The sequence below is a fragment of the Phascolarctos cinereus genome, unplaced genomic scaffold (assembly GCF_003287225.1).
Source record: "Phascolarctos cinereus isolate Bilbo 61053 unplaced genomic scaffold, phaCin_HiC Scaffold_4;HRSCAF=312, whole genome shotgun sequence".
In the NCBI taxonomy this organism is placed as follows: domain Eukaryota; kingdom Metazoa; phylum Chordata; class Mammalia; order Diprotodontia; family Phascolarctidae; genus Phascolarctos; species Phascolarctos cinereus.
This window is the reverse complement of record NW_027555847.1, coordinates 315,882,495-315,896,220: the sequence shown is the minus strand read 5'-3', so window position 1 is coordinate 315,896,220 and position 13,726 is coordinate 315,882,495. Positions and strand designations below refer to the sequence as shown.

General features: G+C 38.1%; 1 long non-coding RNA gene across 1 annotated transcript; it reads left to right on the top strand.

Moving 5' to 3' along the window:
* Positions 1–2,445: 2,445 nt before the first annotated feature.
* On the top strand, positions 2,446–4,819 carry LOC110216518 (uncharacterized). Its single transcript, XR_013485688.1, has 3 exons — positions 2,446–2,688; positions 2,948–3,024; positions 3,762–4,819. It is a non-coding gene; the product is annotated as an uncharacterized LOC110216518 (long non-coding RNA).
* Positions 4,820–13,726: the final 8,907 nt, after the last annotated feature.

Genomic DNA, 13,726 nt, shown 5'->3' with positions numbered 1-13,726 from the left:
ACATTGTTCAATGTGAAAAAGCCCATCTTGTTGACATTAGTAGTCTCTTATCCATGTCATAGGTTGAGAATCATGGAACAATATTAAATGATGCCCAGTAAAAGATAAAATAGAAGATTGGCAATTATCTGGGGGAAGGTAAATTATGCAGATTGTCAGTTTGCATAGTTTGGTACTCAGAACTTATATTGGTCACAATTTCTTTGGGTGGAAAATAATCTAAACAATCAAATAATAATCATAACAACAGCTAATATAGCTCTTACTATGTGCCAGGCACCTTGCTAACTGCTTGACAAGTATTGTCTTGTTTGATTCTCCAACAACCCCAGGAGCTAGGCGCTATTATTATAAGCATTTTATAGATGAGGAAACCGAGGCAAGCAGAGGTCGTGACTTGATTAGTGTCACATGGTCAGTATGTGCTGGAGGTCAGATTTGAACTCAGGTCTTCCTGACTCCAGGCCCAGGACACTATTAACTGTGTCACCTAGATCCTCCAAATCATGCTTCCTTGGGATGTTGACAGAAGTCTTCCATCTAAGAATAGCAAGAATTCCGTGATTATTCTTTATACGTCTCACAGTTATTTCCTGACTGACTTTCAAAGAACAGAGTATTTTAAAAGTCTCCCAAAGTGTGTACATGTCCTTGGATTGAGAAAGCTCAGATTCTTAAAAATGGTGGAAATGCTTTATTTCAGTAAATTATGACCCTGGCTCCCAAAGGGAATTTTTTCCTTTTCTTAAGAGGATTAGAAAAAAGGAGGCACAGCTAGGGTGACACAGTGCATAGACACTAGCTGTGTCACTTGACCCTGATTGCCTCTCTCCCCAAAAAGTCACGTAACCTCTTAGTGTCCTAGACCAGAGGTGTCCAAAAAAGCACAGCATTTTACCCTTACCTACCCTTCCCCTTCATGACACCCGGCATAGTCTGAACTAGATTAAAATGTAATTGAGAAATATTTAATAAAATACAATAAAACATAGATAATATTACACTATAAAATTAAATCAATATGTGGTCTGCAGGGATCCCTATGTGTGGATTAGTGCCTTCCCCCTCTCTCCACCCAACTCCTTTCTATTTGAGTTAAATGCCACTGGATGATAATATTTACAGGCAACACTCTAGGAAACAGATTCTTAACCTGGAGTCCATAAACTTTTAAAAAAATAATATTTCAATAACTGCATTTCAATGCAATTGGTTTCTTTAGTATCCCTATATATTTAAAACCATTATTCTGAGACGGGACCATGGGCTTTATGCCAAAGAGGGCCAGGTCACAGAATAGCTGAAGAGCCCTTGCTCTAGCATGCTAAGTCACCTGACATCTAGGAAACTGCTGGGCCAGACCCAAATTTAAAAATGGAGTTAAGGCTTCATTTTTACAAGTACTGGTTTTCATAACCCCAAGGAAGGCAAAATGTCTCAGCTTTTGAAAGACTTGGCCAGAGAGGACTTGCCACTCTAAAGGTAGGATTAGAGGAACTAATAGCTGAACTGTGCTCTCTACAGGGATGTGCCATCTGGCCCTACCTAGGGGGTGAATGAAGGCTTCCTCTTGTCTCATTAGCTCATGAATTGACTCCATTTGGTTGGGAAGTAATTGCCCACATTCTTCTTCTGGCAGAACAATGAAGCAAAATAGGATGACTGAAGATAGCTTTTTGGGTTTTCCATAGAAAATGAAGGGTTTTTTTTTAATCAGAAATTTGCAAAAACCCAAATGATTTTTTTTAAACTTCTATAGACCTAGGCAGGTAGGGAGAAGGGAAATTGTGATCCATCATCTTAATCCCTTTGTAAAGTACTTTGTCTGATAATTCACAGTCTCAAAGTATTTTCCTGACCTTTAGTTAATGAGGAAACTGGTTCCTTGTTTTGCTTCTAGCTACTTAGAAGACATCTTTCTCTTGACAGCTCTTGCTAGGGCAAAGAGTAAGTGGGGCTTTCCAATAGATCAGGAGAATGTGTATTTTAAAAAAAATTTTTTTTGAAAGAATTGCTTGTTTTGATTGGGCATGACTTCACCAAAGATATATCCCCACCAATTTTTTTTCAAAGAATAATTGCTTCAACATGATTAATGATGCCTACAGTCACTGGTCTCACTTCCTGCAGTGAAATGCTGAACTTTTGTACATGTCTGGGTTTGTAGGAGGGTGTGCTCCAAATCCCAGCAAGAGATAGTTTCCCATGCAGTTCACACAGTTGTATTATTGTTCCAAAAATCTGACCCTGTGGAAGAGCCAGGCTATGGAATAGGACCATCTCCTCAGCAGGGAGGGCTTTGCTCCAATTACGGAAGGGAAGTGAAATAATTTATTCTTCCTTAAGGTGCCCAACAACAGAGCAGCCAGCCAGGATGAGCCTAATCCTTCCTCCCTCCCTCCCTCCCTCCCTCTCTCTCTCTCTCTCTCCCTCCCTCTCTCTCTCTCTCTCCCCCCCCCTCTCTCTCTCTCTCTCTCTCTCTCTCTCTCTCTCTCTCTCTCTCTCGCTCTCTCTCTCGCTCTCTCTCTCGCTCTCTCTCTCGCTCTCTCTCTCTCGCTCTCGCTCTCTCTCGCTCCCTCGCTCTCGCTCTCGCTCTCTCTTTGGTGGTGGTGCTGCAGATTTGAGAACAATAGGAGCAGAGCCTTTGAAAGCAGATGGAATTACTGCAGGAGGACAATGGAGAACTAGGTAAAGCCAAAGAGTTTGTTTCATTGGCACCACAGGACAGCCAAGGTGCTTTGGGTGCTTAAGGATTTGCTTGGGTATCAGACCCCTCAATGTAAAGATTTTGTATTCCTCTGATGGCAAGATCCCCAGCAGCTGGTGCATTTCAGTCTAAATGTCCTCTTCAGTAATGGTCCTGAAAGGACACAGGCCTCTTTCAATCTACACGACAAGGATAGAATAAGAGGGAAAGAGTTCGGTTTCTCTTTTTTCTTTATTGCAGGTTCACTTGACACCTTTACTTTAAATATGTTTGCAAATATCAGCTGCAATAATGACTGCTGCTTCTGCAAACACAAAGTAAGTATATCATCCCACCACAGGCAGGTTTATTTAGAAAAAAATTATTCATATCTTTTGTTTTTATAGCATCTTCATTTCCAGATATATCCCTTCCCCCACTCTCTCTCCAAGAACCATCTCTTGTAACAAAGACTAAAAAATCAGCAGTTCAGCAAAACTAACTAACTCATCAACCAGGTCTGACAGTTTATTGCAGTTCAGCTTTTGACATCTATTTCACGAGCTACAGATGACAACGCCTCCTCCTTTTTCATTCTCCCCCTATCTTTAGCTTTCTTTTTTGGTCCAGACCTGGGAATTCATTAGTGTGGCAACTCCTTTTACCGATGGAGTGTCAATCATTGGTGAATTATAGTCTCAGAGAGTTTCTTGAGTCATTGAGAGGTTGTGACTTATCCCTGGTCACAAACCTAGTAGGTGTCAGAGGGAAGACTTGAAACCAGGACTTCCGGAATCCAAGACTGTTGTTTTTCATAGGGAGAGGAAATCTAATGTGATAAATTGACATTAAGTTTCCTCATTCATTGAGAGAATGGAAGGTCCAATCCCACTCAACCTCAATAATAAGGTTTGATCAGTAATAAGATTTTGTATTCTGAAGTGTGATAACTGCATGGTACAAATGCCTTTTAATAGATGAGAAAACACAGTGCAGAAAAGAGGGGAAGGAAGGAAAGGAGATGATGAGTCTGAGACCTAACGCTTGGTCTGTTTGATTTTCTTTTCCATTATAGACCACAGTCACGTAACCTCCATGTGTTTCAGTTTCTTCAACAGCAAAAATTAGGAGCGCAATTTTCACCCATCTACAAGAACAGTCCGAGGAACTGCTGAAGATGACAATCAGTAAACCTCAAGCCATGAAATACTGCCCTGGTTCCATCTTTTTTTTTTTTTTAAATCAAAGTCATCAAAGAGACAAAGAAGCTAGAAACAGCTTCTCTGGAACAAATTCTTGAGTTACATTGTATAAATGAGGCTCTCAGTTTGCAGAACTATCTAAAGTACCAGTTATATTAGAAATTGTAAGCAATTTTGGGCACTTTGCCTGAGAGATTTGAGCCAATGGAACCAATCTTTATTTTAGCAGGCAGAACACCTGCCTGGGAAAGCAGGAGACACAGCTTCTCTTCCCACGATGCCTTCTCCATGTGAAATAATCTATTAGCTGGTATGTGTGTCTGTTTATTTAGGAATAAGTATGCTGACAATTGGCTTCCGATTGTAAAATCTGGTCTTGGGGGAGAAAATGATTAATTGCCTGTTTTAAGGAGAGGAGAAAGAGACAGTGTGTGTGTGTGTGTGTGTGTGTGTGTGTGTGACAGAGAGAGAGAAAGAGAGAGAGAGAAAGAGAGAGAGAGAGAGAGAGAGAGAGAGAGAGAGAGAGAGAGAGAGAGAGAGAGAGAGAGAGAGAGAGAGAGAGAGTGAGATGACAGGCACTGTTAGTTTATGTGTGTATAAGCTCCTATAAAGACATAAATCAATGACCAGAAAATCATTCCGAAATGTGCAAGTAGAGTTTGAATAAACATCAAAGGCACAGGATAGTAATCACTTTTGAGCTACAGAGCTGGAAATGAGAGATTTTGTAAACTAAATCCTTTCTTAGGATTTCCAGTGTTCCTACATACACTTGGAGAGGAGAATCATTCCAGGGCATCTATACGAGAAAGAGACTTGTCTGTGTCAGATGTACACTCAATAGGATATAGCAGCACATTTCCTTTACCAGAAGCTGACAACTATAAATCTCTTGAGGTATGTTTACCCCCTGTCACTTCAACACCTTTTTTTTTTTTTGCTCAGGCAAGATCATAAAACATCTATAGGAGATAGTAAAAATCTTTCAAAGTTTCTCTTAATAAATGTTTGTTAAATTGTTGCTACATGAGCCATGATGATAAGGTTGTAGGGTGAATCTACCCTTGTGAGAATTCAGACTATCTGGGACAAAGGTGACAGAAAATCAGTTGATGTCATCCAACTTTCCTATAGAAGCTGCAAGTAGTATTTAGCAACAAACTACAAATATAAGGGTTGTGTATGTATTCATGTTTGGACTTGACCTGCAAGTACTTGTCAACCCAAAGGAGATGCTTAAAAACAACAACACCAACACCAACCCAACAGCAAATCAATCCAAACTAACAATAGTGGGTTGCAACAAACCTCATTTTCAGAGACTGGCAAGGCAGACTGTGTGATGTCCCCAAGAACCAGCTATTGACAGGTGTAAACAGATTTTGTCTAGGTGGGGCAGTGAGCCTCCTCATTTGTCTCCCAATCTATTTACTCTTTATGTGCAAATGAGAGCTTTGCACGATTCTGGGTCTCTTTAGTTATTTTTTTTTTGGGAGGGGATGCTCTTAAATATTAAGTTTAACATAGCACCCTCTGGTCATAAAGCTAGGCTGCTACCACCCATTGTTGCTTGTTAGGAAGCATATAGTAAATGTATATGGTACCATAATGTCCTCAGCTGACATTCATCAACCCTCCCATCAGATATGCAGACAACTCTCTCTGACACCGTTGCTTCTGCCTCTGTTGTTCTGCTTGTCGATGAAGTACTATCTCCTTTCCGTTGTATCCATTTCCTTCCCAGATATCAAGTCTCAGGAATGACAGCTCTGAACTCTAGCCAAGGTATATTGATTAAATATTCACTTCCTTCTTGTTGAAACTTGTTTATACTTAACAGAATATAACAGCCCGTCAATAGGCACCTGAAGTGAGCTACCAAATGCCAACTTTGGTTTGAGGTTGTATAGTAAGGGGAAGGGTCTTTGAACACTAGAATTTGGGCCATAACATTCTTATTAAAATGAGAATTTCTTGAGAAGCAGAGTTATTGAGAAGAGACAAGAGCACAGAGCTAAGAGCAGAACCAGCTGTGAATTCTAGGTAGGTGCCGTTTCCTAAGCCAATTAACCAACCTGGATCTCAGTTTCCTTATCTGGAAAGTGAGTGGCTTGTATTAGATGAAATCTAAAGTTTCCTTTGGGTCTAAAATACTACGTCTATGAATAAAATAGAAAAGCATAATGCTAGAATGCAAATTTACATATAAATAGATAGATAGATAGATAGATAGATAAGCAGATTAAAGAAGATAGATAAATCAAGTAGAGTGGAAGGAAAATTGTTCTGCAATGTGACCTAGCTTTCTTCAAATTACTTTTGGCCAATAGATTCCTATGCCTTGGAAAGTATATTGAGATTTTCAAAGCTTTATGATTAAAATAATAATAGCTAACATTTATATAGCATTTATTGTATCAAGCTCTGTGCTAAACTGTTTACAGTTATTAACTCATTTGATCCTCACAACAACCCTGGAAAGTAGGTGCTATTATTGTCCCCATTTTACAGATGAGAAAACTGAAGCAACAAGGGTTAAATGACTTGCCTAGGGTCACTCAGGTAGTATCTGAGGCTGGATTTTTACTCAGCCTGAAGCCAGAACCAGCACTCTCTCCACTGAGATACTTAGCTGCCTGATCTTCAGAGAGAAGCTGACCAGTGAATAGATTTTACAAGTTCTTGAAATGTCAAATCTGCTTCAGGTGATTCATTGGTTTCTACCATAGGGATGAAGAGCTTGTGAAATCAGAAAATGAACACATGGCCAGCCAGTGTGACTCATGTATGATAGGAAAACTTCTGAGGAAGAACTAAAGGCCGTAGAAGCAGATGTCTTGTTTAAAGTTTGCTTAATACATTTTTGTGTGTGTGTGCAGTTCAACTCACACCACTCAAACTTGCTTTCAGGTGGAAAAAGAAAATCAATTTCACATGTGGCTTCTCTTTGCATCCCATTTAGAAGCAGATAATAACTTATTTTTTGTCACCAGGAATAATGATGACTTAGGAAATGTTAATGAAAATGGTTATCTCTTCTTCAGTTATTAAATCAAGTCTAGAAGTATTAAATAAGGGATTTATCATCTGGACTATTATGAAAAGGTGGACAGCTTCCCATGCTATAGATCTATGGTGCATTCATCCTTCACTACCACCATCCAAGGGTAAAAAGCAGGCAATTTTCTTACCTAGATGCCTCTCCTGTCCTCCTCCAACTTCTTCCAGATGGGATCTCTTTGTCCCACTTGGTGCATTGTACTGCATTGCACACAGTTGGTCTAAATGTATAGTTAAACCTAACTCTAGTGAGAAGGAATTTTGGTAAACAGCACTGTTCAGTGCTCTTACCACTGCACCCCACTGCCACTCCCCAACAACTCTGCCCCTCAAGAGACTTAAATTTTAATGACTTTTTTGGCCCAAAGGGCTTGCTGAGACATAGTTCAAATATAGTTCGTTTTGCTCTGCCAGCTTGACATAAGTGACCATTAAAAAAAATCCCATCTAACTGCTCCTGGTTTTTACTTCCTACTAGTACCTCACCCTTAGGGTTAGAGATGCTCAGGGCTAGCTCATCCTACTTCCATGTTCCAATCACAGCTCAAGGTGCTGTCTTTGGTTCTTTCTGCTTTTGGAGAAGTAAGATCCTTTTCTCTTGGGTGCCAAATACACACCTTTGTGGCTTCTACTACTGTGAAGACTAACCACTTCCCTCACCAATGGAAGGGCATCTTCCTAATTCTCCCTTAGAATCTTATCTTTTCCTTATTTCTTCTCTCCAGCTTTTGACAAAGACTTTCTGGAGTCTCTCATGCCTATATTCTGGACTGAAATATATGGATTATTTTGTATCCAATTTTCCTTGGTCTACAGCATGGTGCAGTGAAAGAGCATTGACTTTTCACCATACCAGACTTCTTTGGCCCTCCCCCATAGCAGAATGCTGATTCTCAATAGATACGACTTTGATAAGCACTGAGGTTTTTGCTTAATCACACAGGACTTTAGGGGGTTGACTTAGTACTTCTTTTCCCTTCTCATTAAAAAAAAATTAAAATTTTATTTATTTTTTAAAATAAAGAGACTTTTAAAATCTTTTTTCCCCCCAGTTTCAAATTCTATTCTGCCTTCTCTCCCTGACCCACCCAATGAGAAGGAAAGAAGAACAAAATCTATTACAAATATGCATAGTCATGCAAAACAAATTTCCTGATTAGCTATGTTAAGAAAAAGAAAGAAAGGGAAAAATCTAAACCTTCCCCCACTTGTACTTTGAGTTCACCGGCTCTCTAGCTGGAGGTGGATAATATTTTTCATCATGAGTCATTTGGAATTGTGGTGATCATGGTGCTGATTAGAGTTACTAAGGCTTTCAAAGTTGATTATCTTTATAATGTTTTTACTATGTAGACTGTTCTAGTGGTTCTTTTTACTTAACTTTGCACCTGTTTTAGGTCTTCCCAGATTTTTCTGAAACTGTCTCCTCACCATTTCTTATGGCACAATAGTGTTCCTTCATAATTATAGACCATAACTTGTTTAGACATTCACCAATTGATGGACATCTCCTCAGTTTCCAATTCTTTGCCACCACAAAAAGAATTACTATGGATATTATTGTACATATGGAGACTTTCCCTCTTTTTTATCATCTTAGATAAAGTCCTGATAATTGCTGAGTATGCACTGTTTATAGCCTTTTGGGCATAGTACTAAATTGCTTTCTAGAATGAGCATACTGGTTCACAGCTCTATCAACAATGCATTAGCATGTCTTTTTTCCCAAATCCCTTTCAGCATTTCTCATTTTCTTTCTCTGTCATCCTAGCCAATCTGATGGCTGTAAGGTGGTGCTTTAGGGTTGTTTTACTTTGTGTTTCTCCAATCGGTAGTGATTTTTAAAGAGCATTTTTATATGGCTATTGATAGCTTTGATTTCTCCCTCTGAAAACTGCTTATTTATATCCTTTGACCACTTATCAATTGGGGACTGGCTCTTATTCTCATAAATTTATTCAGTTTCCTACATATTTTGTAAGTGAGACCTTTATCAGAGAAACTTACTACAAAGAATTTCCTCCCAGTTTCCTGATTTTCTTCTAATTTTAGTTGTGTTGATTTTTGTTAGTACAAAATTTTTCAATTTTACGTAGTCAATTTTTAAAAGTTTTATTTATTTCAATTTTAATTTATGGAATAAAACAAGTGTTTCCATAACATAGTATAATAAAAAGATGATTGCACATGAAACTGCAAACCTATTATGTACAACTTGCTATTCCTTCTAAATATATAATAAAGTTATGTAAATTTCTTTTTTTCTTTCTTCCCTCCCCCTGCCCTAGAGAAAGCTACCGTTAGACATACACATATACAGGTATGTATGTATGTATATATGTAAAATCATTCTATACATACTTCTATTTGTCAATTCTTTCTCTGCATTCAAATAGTGTCTTCCTTCATATGTCCTTTATAGTGAATTTGGGCATTTATAATAGTCAAAATGACTTAGTCATTCAAAGTTGTTCTTAAAAACAATATTGCTGTTACTGTATACAACATTCTCTTGGTTCTGCTCATTTCACTCTTCATTATTTCTTGAAAGTCTATCTGTGTTTTTCTAAGATTAAGAAGCTCATCATTCCTTATAGCACAATAGTATTCCATCACAAACATATACCATGACTTGTTCAGTTATTCCCCAATTGACAGGCAGCCCCACAATTTCCAGTTCTTTACTACCACAAAGAAAGCTGCTATAAATATTTTTGAACATGTAGGTTCTTTTCTTTTTTCCCTAATAATTTTTGGAAATAAACCTAATAGGGGTATTTCTGGGTCAAAGGGCATAGACAATTTAATAACTCTTTGGGCGTAATTCCAGATTGCTCTCCAAAATGGTTATATCAGTTCACAATTCCAACAGTGAATTAGTATCCCAATTTTTTCCACATTCCCTCCAACATTTATCTGTTTCACCTTCAATAATGTTAGCCAATCTGATATGTGTAAAATAATATCTCAATGTTGTTTTAATTTGCATTTCTCTAATAAATAATGATTTAGAGTATCTTTTCATATAGTTTTGATTTCTTCATTGGAAAACTGCCTGTTCATATCCTTTGACCATTTATCAGTTGGGGAATGACTCATTCTTATAGATTTTATGTAGTTCTTTGCATATTTGAGATATGAGACTTTTATCTGAGAAACTCTGTGAAATCCCCCCCCCCATTTTCTGCTTTCCTTTCGATCTTGGCTACATTTATTTTATTTGTACAAAACCTTTTAATCAAATCTAATCAAAATTATCAATTTTACACAGATATGACATAATTTCTTCTCTGGTCCACTAATTTTCTTAAATCATTCTTTATGTCTACATCATGTACCCATTTTGAGTATTTTATATTGTGGTTATGTTCAATGATGTTTCTCTTTCTATCTTTTCCTACTGGATTTTATTGCTCATATACAGAAATGCTGATGATTTGTGTGGATTTATGTTATTTCTGTTACTTTGCCAAAGTTGTTAATTGTTTCAGTTAGGTTTTGTTGTTGTTGTTGACTTTGCAAGGTTCTCTAGGTAAAGCATCACATCATCTGTGATAAGTGGTAGTTTTATTTCTTCTTTGCCTCTGCTTATTCCTTCAATTTCTTTTCCTTTCATTATTTCTATAGCTATAAATTCTAGCACACTATTGAATAATAATAGTGATAAGGGTATCTTTACTTCAACTTCCTCCCCCTTTTATAGATTAGAAAACTGAGACCTGTAAATGAAGTGACTTGCAGAGGAAGGAGGTGGAAGGTGGGAGATAAGATTTGAACCTGGATCTTCTGACTCAAAATCTTGCCTCAAGAAGTCCTGAGATTAGTGTCAGGTCACTCTGACTCCCACTTTAAGTGTATCTGGGAGAGCATTCTCTGAGAAGGTAAATATTTTGAGGAAGGAGCAGTGAGGTTCAGATAGCCACTTCCTCCAGGGACCTCCTCTTCCCAGGCCTCACCTGTGAGGCCTGAAGCCAGAGACTGATGACAGTGAGAGTAAGGAGGAGACAGTGAAGTGTAGTGTAATGCTATAAATGACCCAAGGAAGCTTGGCACCTGGATAAAATGTACCCTTCCGATTTGTAGAACCATTAGGCTTCTTCCTTCCTTCCTTCCTTCCTTCCTTCCTTCCTTCCTTCCTTCCTTCCTTCCTTCCTTCCTTCCTTCCTTCCTTCCTTCCTTCCTTCCTTCCTTCCTTCCTTCGTTCCTTCCTTCCTTCCTTCCTTCCTTCCTTCCTTTCTTTCTTTCTTTCTTTCTTTCTTTCTTTCTTTCTTTCTTTCTTTCTTTCTTTCTTTCTTTCTTCCTTCCTTCCTTCCTTCCTTTCTTTCTTTATTTCTTCAAGGCAATTAGGGTTAAGTGGCTTGCCCAGAGTCACACAGCTAGTGAATATTATGTGTCTGAGGTCGGATTTGAACTCAGGTCCTCCTTCTAGCTGCCCCAATTGTGCCACCTAGCTGCCCCTGTAGAACCATTAGGGATGAGGTAATTAGCAGGCAGGACAAATATCCAACAGTTCCCTAGAATTTGGAAAGAGGTTGAATTCCTGTGGATTCTTGAGTATCACCCAGGAATGGTATGAGCCAAAGTATATTTCAAAGAAAAAAAATGAGTTCATTTACAAATATTTAAATGATCATAGAATTTAGAGCTAGTAAGCAGCTTAGTAATCATTTAGTGTCATTACCTCCCTTGCTTTCTTAAAATATACATATAATAAACATATAAATATAATTATAAATTTTATATTGCTATCAAGTTGTTTTTCTCTGTAATGTTGTTATCATTATCTGGATAGAGCTACTAGTTCTGCTCACTTTCTTCGCTCTGAATCAGTTTGCAGAGCTCTTCCCAATTTCCTCTGAAATTGTCTATTTCACTATTTCTAATGGCACAATAATATTACATTATATTCATATGCCACAGTTTGTTTAGCCATTCCCTAAAAGGAGTTTACCCTCTTGGTTTCCAATTTTTAGCTACCACAAAAAGAGCTGCTATGAATATTTTTGTACATCTAGTTATTTTTTCTTTGTTTTTGGGGGATATAGGCCTAAGTAAGTGGTATTGCTGAATCAAAAGGTATACATAGGTTAGTAACTCTGGGGACATAGTTCCAAATTGCTTTCCAACATGGCTAGGCAAATCACAGCTCCACCAACAGTGCACAGTGAACCCATTTTCCTACAACCCCTCCATCATTTATATTTTCCTCTTTATTAATCTTGGCCAATCTGATGGGTACGAGGTAGGACCTCAAAGTTATCGTAATTTGCATTCCTCTAATTATTAATGATTTGGAGCATTTTTTTTCCTTACAGTTGTGGACATCTTGGATTCTTTCCTTTGTAAGTTGCTTGTTCATATCCTTTGACCATTTATCTATCGGGAAAAGAAAACAATCAGCACCATTTCTTATAAAATCCTCTTTTCCCCTTTGTATTTTGAAATGTTTGTGTTTAGTAGTAATGTTGTCCACAAGAAAAGCTATTTCTTTTAAAGAAAAAAATGGCTTAAGGGATGTCATCCAGGAAATGCATATTAGAAAAGAAGGCAGTTCAGTCATTTAGTGAGAACAAGAGAAGATAGTTGGGCAGACTGAATGTTTCAATGGTATCCATGGAAGGTAAAATGACCTAGAAAGACCTCCAAAATATCAGGTGGATCTTTAGTGGGGGAGACACCACAGAGTAGTGGATAGAACTCTGAACTAGGAGTTAGGTACACCTGAGTTCAGATCTTGCCTCACATACTTACAAGTTGTATTGCCCTGGGCAAGTCACTTAATCTCATCGTGCCTCAGTTTCCTCATCTGTAAAATAAAAGATTTGGACTTGATGACATGTAAGGACCCATCCAGTTCTAAATGTATGCTCTAATCAGGTATAGTCCAATGTGAACACATGATGACAAGATGTGGGCAAGTACCCATACTGAAGAAATAATCGGTCCACTGAAGAATAAAAGTATAATAATAATAATAATAATGATAATTATAATAGCCAATATTTTTATAGCGCTTGCTATGTGCCAGGTCCTGGGCTAAGCACTTTACAAAAATTATCTCATTTTGTCCTTACAACAACTCTGGGAGATAGGGGCTATTATTATCACCATTTTCAGTTGAGGAAATTGAGCCAGACAGAGGTTAAGTGGCTTGTCCAGGGTTCCAGAGCTAGTAAGTGTCTGAGGCCAGATTTAAACTGAGGGCTTCCTGACTCCAAGCCTGGCACTCTACCCACTATGCCACCTAAAAGAAAGGTAGCATTATACTGGGAATGAACTAATAATGCAGAACTACTAGCCAGTGAGATATTTTTAAGAGCAGTGACCGTCATGTGTACTGGCCATGCAGCCTTCAGCTCTGAAAGAAAATGAGGCCATTGACAAGCAAGGATTTGGAATGAAGTAAAAAAATGTCCCCTACAGCACTTTGTCTTCCTCATTCTCTTCCCTGATACATGTGTAGTCATGTAGTTGTTGAGATGAAGGCCTAGGGAAAATTTTTTCAGGCTGACAGTTTCAAAAATTCTATGTAATTACACAAGCCAGCAAAAACTCAGTAGCCTAGTTACTTTAAGAGCCCAGGATGAGCTGTTATTAAAAAGGAAAAAAAAATTAAATTTTCAGTTCTTTGGAGAGGATATCCTTTTCCCATAAGCAGCAGCCAATAGGTTTTTATGGTTCATACTGAAGGCCCATGAATCATTTCTAAAAATATGGCCACTCAGGGAACAAAATGACCCAATCCTATAGCTTTAAGGTGGGAAAAACTCTTAAGTAC